Source organism: Pseudophryne corroboree, chromosome 7 (genome assembly GCF_028390025.1).
Source record: "Pseudophryne corroboree isolate aPseCor3 chromosome 7, aPseCor3.hap2, whole genome shotgun sequence".
NCBI lineage: Eukaryota > Metazoa > Chordata > Amphibia > Anura > Myobatrachidae > Pseudophryne > Pseudophryne corroboree.
Window position 1 is genome coordinate 407,650,260 of NC_086450.1, and position 15,752 is coordinate 407,666,011.

Here is a 15,752-nt window from a genome sequence, read left to right on the forward strand (position 1 = left end):
AACAACTCGGAATGACCACCAATATACCGATAGCTGCATTCTAGAGTTTAAAATCCCGACATCTCTCAAAAAGTTAACCTAACCCTGATCCCTAAGAACCCTAACCCTTCTTTCTTGCAACCTGATCTTAACCCTCATGCTCTAACCTCCTGAAATCCAGTTCTGGATTAGCAACAAGGCACCTGGGGTGGTAATCCAGAGGACCCCCACACAGGGAGGGTCCCAACACCTTGGTACATCACCAGTGTTGGGGGCACCGTGGCATAATGTTACCTGAGGTCAAAATCGTCTACTTTTGAAAATTACTTTCAGGGAGAATATGTCATGCCTCCACCTATTGGTGTATCTATTGGCACTTAGGGGTGTGTCATGCAGTGTCATATTCCTCTGAGTTCCCTCTCTCCAAAGGCTATGTTCCTTTTAGAAAGTAGTGTGCTACTGCACTGTCTCCTTAAGGTCCCCATACACTACTGCGACTTCTCCAAGGGGAGAAGTCACATATGTCTCCCTTGAACTGCCCAGCAGCTGCCCGGACGGCAGGATCACATACGATTCATTGTATGCAGTCCTTTTGCATACGATGTATCGTATGCGATCCCAGCCAAAGCTGCCGGAGGCTGCCGTATTCATGAAATCTATAGAGCAGCCCTTGCAATCTACAGACTCCGATCCGATGAGCATTGGACCACACATTGGAAAGGATTTACACTCGATTTGCCACTTTTCATCCGATTTCTCGGCCTGATGCCTCAGAATTGGTATGAAACGGGCCCAAATCGCACTAGTGTATGGGCACCTTTACTGTGCATACATGCTGGGCTCTAGGACTCAGGGAGGTTTGTCCTCCAATCTGTTGGGCTGCTGCACCATGTGACTGCAGCCATCTTGTAGATCCTTCCTTATTGCAGAGATACTGTGTGAGAAAAGTTACATGGCAAGAGACACAAGTCTCCATACTTAGCTCCAGCTGTTCCAGCATCCCTGCACAGCTATCCATTTCCAGATTACACTCACTGGCTTGTGAGCTGTATGAAACCCTACTACAATACAAACTCTGGCCAACACAAATGTGTATAGTGAGTGTGGCTGTACCTGTTACATTTCTATAAACCAACACCACTGGTTACATAAATGGGCTGTTCATAGTTTGACTTATACACTGTTGTGAGCCTATTTAATTCTGCAAGTAACTACACCTGCAAACACATCATTCCCAACAGTCTCTGCCTTCCTCTCCCCCATAGCAGTGTCATCTTACATAAGCCCCCACTCTCCATGTCTCTGTCTTCCTCTTCCCACATACAGTCAGGGACGTTTTAGCACCAGAGCCAGATTTACACACAATATATGAGCCAAAGGGTACATCTGGTCATTATACACAGGTGCAGCAGTATAAACTCCTGTAAATTTGGTGAGTTTTGACACCCCACCGCACGTCACTGCATACAGTAGCAGTCTCATCTCCCCCTGAGCCCCACTCTCCATGTATTTGCTTTCCTCTTTCCGCATAGCAGTGTTATCTCCCTATGAGCCCCACTCTCTCTATCTCTGCCTTCCTCTTCGCACATAGCAGTGTCATCCCCCTGAGCCCTTATTCTCCTTGTCTCTGCCTTCCTCTTCCCCCATAGCAGTGTCATCGACCCCTGAGCCCCCACTCATGTCTCTGCCTTCCCCCCATAAAAGTGTCATCTACCCTTGAACCCTTATTCTTCATGTCTCTGCCCCTCTCCATAGCAGTGGAATCGAATCTCCCCCTGACCCTCCACCCTCCATGTTTCTGCCCTCCTCTCCCCTCATAGCAGTGACATCTCCCCCTGACCCCCACTCTCCATGTCTCTGCCTTCCTCTCCCCTCATAGCAGTGCCACCTCCCCCTGAGCTCCAACCCTCCATGTTTTGCCCTCCTCACCCCTCATAGCCAGGGCCATCTTAACAGCAGTGTAGGCCCCTGGGCACAGCAATGCACTGGGCCCCCTACCTATCCTCCAGCGGTAGGGGTGGGGGGGTGCTATCAGCGGCAGCTTTGATGTCCCACGGGCGGTAGGGGGTGTTCTATCTTCCGCTCAGCATGTAGGACCTGGAGCAGTAATTTCTGCTAATTACTCCTTTACTGCACAGATGGGGCTAAACTGTAGAAGGGGGCATTGGGCTCAATGAAGAAGCCCTGGTACATGACTTCCAGGGTGTTAGGGTGTGATTAATTCGTAGGGGAGGGGTGGATAGTGGAGTGGGCTTAATATTTATTGTTTTCCAGTAGGAGGGCAGCTAGCTTTACTACAGATATCTCAAGTTCCTGAAAATATATTTCTTAGATTTGAATGGGATAAAAAACTAGTGAGTTCCATCTTTCAGGAGGTACTGGGGACTTGAGGATCAGAGTTCAGGAGCCAGAGCAATTCACCAACGAAAATCTAAAAGTGCATATTAGGCGTGTGGAGCTGGAGCAGGGACCAGTTGCTTGAAGGCTGATATCCCTGGTTCTGTGCATAGTAGAGACAAGCTGCCAGTGTCCACTAAAAGGGGAGAGTCACAGCTTTTGGATTATACTCTCAGAAAAACTCTTAAGTCAGACAGAACCTGAGATATCTGACTGGGAAGAGCAATTAACAGGCTTGGATGGGGACCTCTGCTTTCAAGTCAGATATCTCCAGTTCCCCATGGCCGATTTTCAAAAATCTGGTGCCCCTGGAAAGAGGGGACCCTCAGCTATCAGCCTAGGGCCCTTATACTCCTGCCCATACGAAAAGACGGCCCTGCTCAAAGCAGTGTCATCTCCCCCTAAACCCCCACTCTCCATGTCTCTGCCTTCCTCTTCCTACATAGTGTTAGGCGCCGGGGTCCGCTTGTCTGCGCGGCCCGGCGCCTAGCAACTAGAGACGCCGTGCGCGTACAGCCGCCGGCTCCCTAGCAACGCTAGACGCCGGGCGCGCTGAGCCGCATGGACCCTAGCAACGGGGACGCCACTGGCGGACCGCGTTCCCCGTTGCTAGGCTTTAGGAATTAATATATTCACCTGCTCTCTGGCCGTGCAGCAAGGCAGCTGCACGGCATTTATTCTAATCAGCCTTTTAGCAGCTGATTGGAGGACTCCTTGTTAAATACACTCCCAGGGCTTCTCACAGACGCCGGTAATAGCTTCCTGCATGCTGCCTTTGTTTGCTGAGAGTCTGTTTCCAGTCCTGCTGTATCCGGTCATTCCAGTCCTCAGAAGTCCGGTATTCGGGAGTTGTCATCTCATCCTAAGAGGTCGTTTGGTTCCTTGGAGTCCTGACTGATCACCGTTTTATATCCAGTGGTGTTCGTGAGTTGTGGCTCTGCCGTGTGTTGCGGCTCAGCCGCTTTACCTTTTATATTTTGTGTTTGGAGCATTTGCGGAGGGTTCCGCTTCCACAAGTCCTCTCTGGTACTCGGCGGTGCCGGGTAGGAGAATTGAACAAGTGGATATTTTGGTTGTCCTTTTCCCTGGCGGTTTCTCCGCACATATTATAGTTTTGAGTTTACTTAGCCCCTGGCCTGGTTGTTTAGTTAGAGGGCCTCTTGTTATCACCCTGTCTCGAGTTTCCCTTTGTCTCTCATTAAGACCGGGGGGCATCGAAGTTGGGCAGACATAATCCGCCCTTCAAACGCGGCTGCCAAGGGCTCAAGAAACCATAGTCTCGCAGGGGATTTCTGACAACACGGGTGAGACAACAGAGTTAGGACGCAAGGGGCTATTTTCCTGTCCCGCTCCCTTCCCCAGCATTCCGTTCCAGTGCTCCGGTCCTTGCCTTAAGATCTCCTCTGACCAGAGTGCTGGAATCATAACATTATTACCGGCCATACCAAAATTTAAAATTAAACGGGGTTTAATTTTTTTCTCATTCAGTTTTGTGAGAGTTTATCGGCCTCATGAATCCGACAGGTTTAGGGCCAAATCCTGGTCAGCTCTTAGTCAGCCAGATTCAAGAACTTACTCAGATGGTTCAGGATCTTTCTCTTCGGGTGAAGTCGCAGGAAGATCTTTTGCGAGCTTCCCCAAGGGTAGTCCCTGAACCAAAGATGCATTTGCCTGACCGTTTTTCTGGTGATAGAAAAGAGTTTTTTAATTTTAAAGAATCCTGTAAACTTTATTTTCGTTTAAGACCGACTTCCTCGGGTACTGAATCTCAGCGGGTCGGGATTTTTATTTCTTTACTCCAGGGGGATCCTCAGACCAGGGCATTTGGTTTAAGAGCAGAGGATCCTGCATTGTTGTCAGTTGACGCTTTTTTTAAGTCTTTAGGGCTCTTGTATGATGACCCTGATAGAGAGGCGTCCGCTGAAAGTCAGCTGCGCGCTCTCAAACAAGGTAGAAATCCTGCGGAGGTTTATTGTACGGAGTTTCGCCGTTGGTCGAACGACTGTGGCTGGAATGACCCAGCCCTGCGCAGTCAGTTTCGCCTCGGCTTATCAGAGTCTATAAAGCACAGTCTCCTTCAGTACCCCGCTCCTGAGACTCTCGATAAACTCATGGAGCTTTCTATTAAGATTGATCGTCGTCTCAGAGAGCGGAGGGCTGAAAGAGGAGCACCTGTAAGGTCAAGTCCGTGTGTATATTCCATTCCTGAAGACGTAGAGGAGCCCATGCAGATGGGTCTCTCCCGGCTGTCTCCTGAGGAAAGAGCCAGAAGGCAAAATTCTGGTCTTTGTCTGTACTGTGGGGGTAAGGGACATTTTGCTCGTAATTGTCCGAACAAGTCGGGAAACGCTTTGACCAGGTGAATTGTGAGGGGGTTCACCTAGGTCTGCAGCTTATCTCCTCGAATAACTCCCTTTTAGTCCCAGTTAAAGTTTCCTTTGGCAGCCTCAGTTCTTCGGTGTCGGCTTTTGTTGACAGTGGAGCTGCAGGAAACTTTATGGATTTAACTTGGGCTAAGGCCTTAGGCATTCCTCAGTTACCTTTGGGTAGGTGTGTCACCATGCATGGCTTAGATGGGAGTCCGCTGTCCAATGGGATTATTTCTCTCCGTACACCCCCTGTACTACTTACAGTAGGAGCTCTACATTCCGAGAAAATCGAGTTCTATCTTACACATTGCCCAGCAGTTCCAGTTGTTCTGGGTCACCCTTGGCTGGCCTTTCATAATCCCACCATTGATTGGCGGTCGGGGGAGATTTCACAATGGGGTACTTTTTGTGATAAGGAATGTATCACGTTTCCAGTCAGAGTAGCAGCTATCATTCCAGAACTCATTCCGATGGAATACCAGGAGTTTGCTGATGTTTTCTCCAAAGGCAATGCGGACATTCTGCCTCCCCATCGGCCTTATGATTGTGCTATTAAGTTAATTCCTGGTGCCGCATTGCCAAAGGGAAGATTATATGCATTATCCGGGCCAGAAACTGCGGCTATGAATGATTATGTTAAGGAGAGCCTTGAGAAAGGATTTATTAGACCATCAAAATCTCCTTTAAGTGCAGGCTTCTTCTTTGTGGAGAAAAAGGATGGCTCGCTTAGACCTTGCATTGATTTTAGAGCCCTGAATAAGATCTCAGTTAAAAACACCTATCCTTTGCCGTTGATTTCTGTACTCTTTGATCAGTTACGTTCTGCTGCGATTTTTTCTAAAATTGACCTTAGAGGAGCGTACAACCTCATCCGAATTAAATCTGGAGATGAGTGGAAGACGGCCTTCAGTACTCAGTCGGGTCACTACGAATACCTGGTGATGCCGTTTGGTCTGTCCAATGCTCCAGCAGTTTTTCAAGACCTCATTAACGATGTGCTCCGTGACTTCCTAGGGAAATTCGTGGTCGTTTACTTAGACGACATCCTGATTTTTTCTGAATCAATAGAACAACATGTTACCCAGGTGCGTCTGGTTCTTCAAAAGTTACGTGAGAATCATTTATATGCTAAGCTGGAGAAGTGTGAGTTTCATGTCACGGAAGTATCTTTTTTAGGGTACATAATTTCCCCTCAGGGATTTTCCATGGAACCAAAGAAACTCCTGGCCATCCTTAGTTGGGCGCAACCCACCAATTTAAAAGCAATTCAGCGCTTTTTAGGGTTTGCGAATTATTATAGGAGGTTCATTCATTCTTTTTCTGACCTGGTTGCTCCCATTGTAGCTCTGACAAAGAAAGGAGCGGATCCTACCAACTGGTCGCGTGAAGCTGAGTTGTCCTTCCGGGCCTTGAAACAAGCCTTTGTCTCGGCTCCAGTCCTCAGACATCCTAATCCGGAATTGCCCTTTGTGGTGGAGGTTGATGCCTCGGAGGTTGGAGTGGGGGCTATCCTTTCTCAAAAGGATCCGGAGTCTCTGGAGTTACATCCTTGTGCCTTTATGTCCAGGAAATTCTCCTCCGCTGAATCCAACTATGACGTTGGTAATCGGGAGTTACTGGCGGTAAAGTGGGCTTTCGAGGAGTGGAGGCATTGGCTGGAGGGAGCAAAACATACTATTTCGGTATTGACTGACCATAAGAACCTGCAATACATTGAATCGGCTAAGCGGCTTAATGCCCGGCAGGCACGTTGGGCATTATTTTTTACTCGTTTCAAATTTATAATCACTTTCAGGCCTGGTTCCAAGAATACTAAGGCTGATGCCCTGTCACGTAGCTTTCTTCCGGTTCACAATAACAATCCTGTTACCCCCATACTTCCATCTTCGGTCATCTGGGCGGGCCTCACACAAGATTTATTTACCCAGTTAAAACAGCTTCAACACCAAGCTCCTAGAATTACTCCTGCTGGTCGTCTTTACGTCCCTGAGTTTTTGAGAGCTACTGTTTTAACGGAATTCCATGATAACAAAGTTTCAGGGCATCCAGGAGTCTCTAAGACATTGGAGTTAGTTTCTCGCTCAGTATGGTGGCCTGGTCTTTCTAAAGACGTCAAGGAATTTGTTTATTCATGTCAGGTTTGTGCACAGCATAAGGTTCCCCGTTCCTTGCCTATCGGGCAACTTATGCCCTTAAATGTTCCTCTCAGGCCATGGTCTCATATTTCCATGGATTTTGTGGTTGACCTTCCCCTTTCAGCCGGATTCCGAGTCATATGGGTGGTAGTGGACCGTTTTAGTAAAATGGCTCATTTTATTGCTCTTCCCCGATTGCCTTCTGCCCAAGGGTTGGCAGTTTTGTTTCTCCGCCATGTATTCAGGCTTCATGGGTTGCCTACTGATATTGTTTCTGATCGGGGTCCACAATTCATCGCACAATTCTGGAAATGTTTTTGTGCCTCATTGAAGATGAAGTTGTCGTTAACATCCGGTTACCACCCACAATCCAACGGGCAAACCGAACGAGTTAACCAATCATTGAAACAATATTTGCGCTTGTATTCAGCCAAACTCCAGAATGATTGGTCCGAGTTTCTTCTGTTGGCTGAATTTGCTTACAATAATTCTTGTCATTCCTCCACTAAAGAGTCTCCATTCTTTTCAGTTTTTGGTTTTCACCCCAGAGCTAATTCTTTTTTTCATCATTCCTCAGTCTCCTCGCTAACCTTAACCTCCCATCTCAGAGCCATTTGGAAAAAGGTGCACCTTGCTCTCAGAAAAGCGGCCTTTCGAGAGAAGAAATTTTCTGACAGGCTCCGACGTCCTTGCACTTTTAAGGTGGGAGATAGGGTGTGGTTGTCGACTCGCAACATCAGGCTTCGACAATCCTCGGCTAGACTGGGACCCAAATTTATTGGGCCATTTCTTATTATTAAAAGAGTCAACCCAGTTGCCTTTCGGTTACGTTTACCAAGATCTCTCAGGATTGGAAATACGTTTCATTGTTCCCTGTTGAAACAATACGTTTCTTCCAGTAGATTTCCTCGGAAGATCTCTCAGGGTAGATCTCCAGTGGATGTACAGGGACAACAGGAGTTCTTGGTAGAGAAGGTTCTCGATTCCAAATTGTCCCGGGGTCGGCTGTATTTTCTAGTTCACTGGAAAGACTATGGTCCGGAGGAAAGGTCTTGGGTCCTGGATAAGGATCTTCATGCCCCGAGGCTCAAGAGGGCATTTTTTCGGGAATTTCCTCAGAAACCTGGCTTTAGGGGTTCCTTGACCCCTCCTCAAGGGGGGGTACTGTTAGGCGCCGGGGTCCGCTTGTCTGTGCGGCCCGGCGCCTAGCAACTAGAGACGCTGTGCGCGTACAGCCGCCGGCTCCCTAGCAACGCTAGACGCCGGGCGCGCTGAGCCGCACGGACCCTAGCAACGGGGACGCCACTGGCGGACCGCGTTCCCCGTTGCTAGGCTTTAGGAATTAATATATTCACCTGCTCTCTGGCCGTGCAGCAAGGCAGCTGCACGGCATTTATTCTAATCAGCCTTTTAGCAGCTGATTGGAGGACTCCTTGTTAAATACACTCCCAGGGCTTCTCACAGACGCCAGTAATAGCTTCCTGCATGCTGCCTTTGTTTGCTGAGAGTCTGTTTCCAGTCCTGCTGTATCCGGTCATTCCAGTCCTCAGAAGTCCGGTATTCGGGAGTTGTCATCTCATCCTAAGAGGTCGTTTGGTTCCTTGGAGTCCTGACTGATCACCGTTTTATATCCAGTGGTGTTCGTGAGTTGCGGCTCTGCCGTGTGTTGCGGCTCAGCCGCTTTACCTTTTATATTTTGTGTTTGGAGCATTTGCGGAGGGTTCCGCTTCCACAAGTCCTCTCTGGTACTCGGCGGTGCCGGGTAGGAGAATTGGACAAGTGGATATTTTGGTTGTCCTTTTCCCTGGCGGTTTCTCCGCACATATTATAGTTTTGAGTTTGCTTAGCCCCTGGCCTGGTTGTTTAGTTAGAGGGCCTCTTGTTATCACCCTGTCTCGAGTTTCCCTTTGTCTCTCATTAAGACCGGGGGGCATCGAAGTTGGGCAGACATAATCCGCCCTTCAAACGCGGCTGCCAAGGGCTCAAGAAACCATAGTCTCGCAGGGGATTTCTGACAACACGGGTGAGACAACAGAGTTAGGGCGCCAGGGGCTATTTTCCTGTCCTGCTCCCTTCCCCAGCATTCCGTTCCAGTGCTCCGGTCCTTGCTTTAAGATCTCCTCTGACCAGAGTGCTGGAATCATAACACATAGCATTGTCATCTTCCTCTGGACCCTCATTCTCCATGTCTCTGCCTTACTCTTCCCCATAAAAGTGGCATCTTCCCCTGAGCCCCCCGCTCTCTGTGGCTCTACCTCCTCCTCCTCCTCCTCCCCCCCAAAGCAGTGTCATCTTCCTCTGAGCCCTCCATACCTATTTGCTGTGTCCCATACTGTCAGTGTTTGTCTAGGGCCGTTCCTGCTGCTGTTGCTCTGCACGCTCTGTATGGCTCTTGCAGCTCAGCCTCATGGAGAAAGTGACAGTAAACACACTTACTGTCTAGTCTGAGCAGAGCATGGTGCTGCTTCTGTCCTGAAATCTTCTCAGATCGCTCCATCACTGCATCTGGAAGAAGTCCTCTTGTCCAAGCCTTGCTTAGTCACATCTGGACTTGCGCATGCACAGTAGGGATTCCTGACGGGGCAGTGGGAAATCCATAGGTTTTGATGAACATTGCAGGGCAGCAGGAGACTTTACAGTGAATCTGGAGTGTCCCGCAGGATTGCGGGATAGTAGGCAGCTATAATTGGGATTCAGGGATGTGTGGTGAGCTAAATGGCTCAGGAGTCATTGGCTAGCACCAGAGCCAGATTTCCACGCAATATATGAGCCAAAGGGTACATCTGGGTATTATACACAGGCAGAGGCGTAACTAAGGGGGGTCGAGCAGGGCACGTGCCCTGGGTGCCTTGGCAGGCCCAGCAGAGGGGGGCACCGCTGGCGGCCAGGGCATCATGCCCACTCGCCCCTGCTACTATAGCTCTGCTCAGCTTCGTTGTGGGTGGCTGGCCGCACAGCCCAGCCCACCTGCTGTCACGGTCCGTGGGACTTCCTTCCTTGCAGTGTGACGTCAGCACGTCACACCGCACGGTCTCCCTCCCTTCCTGCCTGGAAGGGGCTTCTATGACGCCAGTCTCTGGCCCGCCTGCGCTCTGTGTCCTATGATGGCTGCGCCCTGCAGGAGGCATGCCGGCAGCTGCCTGCGGTTGTTAGGGGCTGCTCTCCGGAATGCTGCCCTTCCGTTTGGTACATCAGCGCCGTCTGAGCCTGGAGCCGGGATCAGCCAGGTGGGGGAGAGAACCCGTGACCCCAACAGTGAGAGGGGCAGATGGAGGGAGCTGAGGGGCAGGTGGTCATCTCTGCCTGGCCCAGTGACTGGCCGTTAAGTAATAATGCAATAAGCAGAAGGCCTGCACCTCTCCAGCTGTGGAATGACAAGTTCAGGGCCTGGCATGCTGGGACTTGTCGTTCCACAGCTAAAGAGGTGCAGGCCTCCTGCTTATTGCATTATTACTTAACAGCCAGTCACTACTTACAGTTGCTGCTTGCCCCTTATTGAGGCACTACAATGCCCAGCATGCTGTTTCCGCTGCCGCTGTTCTCTTGGCTCCCGCCCACAGGCCCGGCGACAGAGGGGGTCAAAGGGGCCCCGTGGATCAGGAGGAAATTATAAAAATGGTCCCGCACCAACCTCCACTACCCCACTGCTCCTCCTCCCTTACCATGTCACTTGGTCCGGTGACGGTCCCTCCCTGTGGTGATGCTGTGCCGGCACTTCTCCCTGTCTTCAACCGCAGCTGCCACCATGGAGAAGCACTTAGCCAGCCCAGCAGTAATTCCATTGGCTAGCCTCCCGCCGACGCCGGACACAACAAATGTCTATGTGACAGACAGTCTGTGGGGGCATACAAGCAGCAGCATCTGCCTGCAGCCCCCCTGTCCATACACACACAGAGACAGGCTGTGGTGAGTTCCTCCTGGCATCGTCACGTATGTCTGCTGTTGTGTGTGTGTGGGTGTGTGTGTGTGTATGTGTATATATATATATATATATATAAAATGTGAATTTCAGCTCATTCCGTGTGCTTTAATGTGAATTTCGGCTCATACCGCGTGCATATAATGTGAATTTCGGCTCATACCGTGTGCTATGATGTGAATTTCGGCTCATACCGTGTGCTAAAATGTAAAAGGGGCACTGCAGGCACGGTGGCGCGCTACGTGCACCACGCTATTTATTCTCCCTCCAGGGTTGTCGTGGACACCCCAAGAGGGAAAATAGTTGACGGCATGCCGGCTGTCAGTATTCTGGCGCCGGTGTACTGAGCGCCGGGATCCTGACAGCCCGCATATCGAGTGCCACCCCCGGACAGTGAGGGAGACTTGGTAAGTCTGCCTTAGATTGAGCAGTCAGATTTTTCCTTTCTCTTTACACAATATGGGGGGTAATTCAGATCTGATCGCTGGGCAGTGATTTTTGCTGCCCTGCGATCAGATAGTTGCCGCCTACAGGGGGAGTGTATTTTAGCTGTGTAAGTGTGTGAACGCATGTGTAGCAGAGCTGTACAAACTGATTTTGTGCAGTCTCTGCGCAGCCCAGGGCTTACTCAGCCGCTGCGATCACTTCAGCCTGTCTGGGACCAAAATTGACGCCAGGAACCCTCCCTACAAACGTATGGACACGCCTGCGTTTTTCCAAACACTCCCTGAAAACGGTCAGTTGCCACCCACAAACGCCCTCTTCCTGTCAATCTCCTTGTGAACGCCCGTGCAAATGAATCCTTCGCACAAACCCGTCGCTGACCGGTGATCCCCTTTGCAGCCGTGCGACGCGCCGGCGCAGTGCAGTGCATATGTAGTTCGGATCTGATCGCAGCGATCAGATCTGAATAATCCCCATTGTATGGACTGGACAATCTTATTTCGCACAGCTGCATCTAATTTGCTCATCACTGTCGAGCCCCGCAGCCGATATACTGTGTTTGTTTTTATTAATGCTGCCGTGTATCAGCACCTTTGCACATAAGTAAGAATACGTATTTTGGCTTGCACACTAGCGTTTAACCCATTTGCAGGCTGCATCCCGTGGACATCCATCAGTGTTACACGTAGATTGAATTTATTCTACTTTGCTCATGTAGCGGTAAATTGGCTCAGAGCATTAGCTGCTGTCTTGATACTTTCTAAACTAGAAATATGCTCCAGGCAGATGGAAACTTAGTGTATAGAATGTAAAAGCAGCATCCAATTTTGCCAAACCAGACAGGAAGCGGACAATGAGGTCCATGATTGTATTACACATATACTCACCTCTGAGACCCATTTTCTTCTTATTTAATTATTTAGCTATTTCTTTGCCTCTTTCTGTTTATCAATTTCCCATCCCATGTGTTGTTCTAATATCTGCATTAATAGGCAATGATTTCACATTAATTGAAGACTGCATTATGCATGGGTTTACAGATCACTTTAAGCCAAACAGTATTCTCAAAGCAGACAGGACAAAATACAGTGTGGATAAAACATGTGAAACCCAAATTCAGTATATGGGGCTGACACATGCATGACGCCCGCTTCCCATGCACCGGAGAAAATTGCTGATATACAGTACCCCTATGTGATGAGTTGTTCACATCTATGCATAGGGATGGCCATTGAATGGTGATCTCCATCCTAGGGATGGCCATCGGTGGGGTGTCCATCAATGGTTGTCATCGATGATACCTTCGATGATAACCATTGATGGTACACAAACCATCTATGGTGATCCATCGATGGTTTGCACCACTCGATTGCCACCACTGAAAGGTGCTGGCTGGTCTGCGGAAAATAAAAAACCAGGGGCGGGGCTTAGCGGTGTGTCCCGAAACCACATTTAAAAATAAAACAAAAAAAGTATTTGGTTATACCTTTCCATCGATGGAGAGAAACCATCTGGTGCTCCCCCATCGATGGCAAAAGTATTCTAAATCGGCCATAAACCATCAATGATTTTGAATCATCGATGACCGATGGCCATCCCAGTGCCATTGTGGTTTAACAATTATGGTAAGAAACCAGTGATGGTTTGGAAATTCAATAAACCTCCCTGCAGTGTGACACGATGGGCCAATCAGGGAAGGGGATGAGCCTAAACCATGTGATGGGACTGGGCTAAGCACCGTGCCCCCTGTGCCAGGGAAAGTTAAAAATAAAACTTTGCTTCCTCTCTGACACCAATGACTGAGAACTATTGGATCTCCGCCATCAATGGCACAACTATCAACCATTGGTAGCCAACCATCAGCCATCGATGGTCATCCGTTTCCCTGCAACCTATCCATACAAGTAGACTCAAGACTTTCCTTTTTACTCAAGCATTCCCATAATTGTCCCTTTAGTATCTCCATGCTTCTGTATTTTATGAAAGGCTGTTCTGTACTTCATTATTTTCTGTACTATATTATGCTATGGATCTGTTAAGCGCCTTGAGTCCTATTGGAGAAAGAGCGCTATATAAATAAAATTATTATTATTATTATTATTATTATTATTCATGCGCAGAGCGAAAACACGAAAGCACTGTCCACAAAACTGACTTGCACTGAACTCTGCGTCAGCCCCAGTGTGACTGTATGTGTGTTTGGGGTTTACAGGGAGGACTGCATTTGCATGTTTCGGCTCCTAGGCTGATTTTACAGTGCTATTTTGCCCCTTCCTCATCGCCTCATAGCTACAGTACATAGCTATGAGGCGATAGGGAACTATTCCATAAAGGCAGGTCTAGGTGGAAGTTTTACAAACTAATCAAACATGCAACATCTACCATGGATAAAAAGTCTACCAATGAAATACTGGTGAGGTCTTACCTACTTTCACGGCACATCTGGGTGATTATTGAATGTTCATGGAAACCGCCCATGGGCCTACGGAAGAGTGAGAGTATAATGCTGCAATTTGCGTATAGAGAGGGGGTGGAACAAATATAACGCAAGACTATGAGAATGGCACCATTTTGGCCATCCTGTCACCTATGGCGTCAGCCTTTATGACCTTCTCACGGTATTTTTGCCAGATCTGAAGAGGTTAAAGTGAAATCATAATAACGGATGGGTCCCAATTTGCAGTTCAAAATATGAGGCTCTATTCAGTTTGTGTTGACTGTTTGCATGTCATGCTCGAGATTTTCCAATGGCGTTCAGGCTTTGCCGTTAGAGCAGTGGTTTACAAACTTTTTTGAATCACGGCGCCCTAGAATATCAGATTTTTTTTCACGGCACCCCTAGGCCAAAAATTTCTTATTGAGAAATTTAGAAAGAAATATTACATTAAGTAGATCGCGTTTATATGTCATCCTTAGGGTCAGTTGTGTGGTGAGGGACAAGATTTGCTTCTGTTGGACCACATATTTTATGACTGGCAGCCACCAGCACTGGTTTTGCCTATTATATTGACCATGAATAATTTGAAATGGTCCTGGACCACCAACCCAGGGCACCCCTGCAAGTGTCCCGAGGCACCCCAGGGAGCCACGGCACACAGTTTGGGAACCTCTGCGTTAGAGGTTTGCATTCAACATTGAAATTTGATTTTTTTTTGTTAGAAAACACAATAAGAAAAAAAGAAAAAATATTTAAAAAACTGTATAATTAAACTGGGAACACTAGTAAAAACATATAGACTTTGCCATTCAATATTTGCTATGGCTTCTCCTAAGAGGACAGGGCACTTACTAGTATAGCAATATAATAAGAAAACAACGTCATTTGTATATACAGTAAAAGTGCAATGCATACAAAAAAAACATAATTTTACAGAGCTTAGATGTATAATCTATAATATAATCTCCCGTGGGTTTTTTCTTACGTGGGAACAATTTCATATGAAATCAATAATAATAATTAAAAAAAACCAGACCAATAGGCTTGTGTACCAAAATTATTAATATATGGAGCTAATCTATGTGGCTTTAGGAAATCCTGTGAAATTCCTTCTTATCCAGGAAAAATCTCACATGACATCAAATGAAAAGCAAGGGTGAAAGCAGAAATGCAAGAGATAGTTTAATGTAGTATTACAGCAACACCCAGTGTAAGAAAAAGCAATGTGGAACCGGATTATCTGTGTTATGCTGTGGGTAATCCTCTATTTCGCTTTCTCCAAACCATCTTGGATCCTTATAGATTGAAGAGTCTCGGAAGGAAATGAGAAGTAGAGGGCAGCATTACGGCGTAATATACTGTATATTATTATACTTTCTTCAAATAGTCATTTTTGGTTTCATAATCGTTTTGGGCAATAGATGATTCCACTTTCCCCTACACTGTAGAATCTGTACCACTGTATGAAGAGGAAGCAAGGCAAGCAGACATTCCGGGGAATCTGTATAAAAGAATATTTGCAGTATATCATGTTTTGGGTTTTTTTTAGGGATGGGGGGGGGGGAGGGATAAATATTAAGGACCCCCTGAATGTATCTATGGGGGACGGCAGCAGGCATTGAAGATATCTGCTACAGTACAATCTCCTATTTCTGATCGCAAAAGTAGTCCTCATAGGCAGGGACATTTCTAGCCAATCTGGCTCCCCTAGCACCCCCAACGGGAATTATAAAAAAAAGCATGAAAAAATAAAGGGGGCATATCTTTTGTAAAAGGGGAGCAGCTTGGTAGGAAAAAACTACCTTACACGCCAGTTATACCCCTGACACTATATCATGCCCCACACACTAATGCCCCTTACACATTATGGCACACAGGCTACTTACTTTTAAAGTGACTGCTCATTGTCCTGGCTGCCAGCGTGTCAATGCGTTACCAGCACTTCCGGGTACTGCCCTGCATCAATTCACTGTTACTGGAGGTCCAGTAGGACCTCTAGCATGTCTCTTCTCAGGTGGCAGCCATTTTGGCAGGGACATTTTGCAGCTGTATTACAGGCGGACTGCCAGTCC

The 15,752-nt window shown here is 47.8% G+C and overlaps 1 protein-coding gene across 6 annotated transcripts in view; it reads left to right on the plus strand.

The window, feature by feature from the left end:
- Nucleotides 1-15,752, plus strand: part of LOC134945414 (uncharacterized) — a 94,513-nt gene that overhangs the window by 37,234 nt on the left and 41,527 nt on the right. The gene's annotated exons all lie outside the window — the stretch shown is intronic.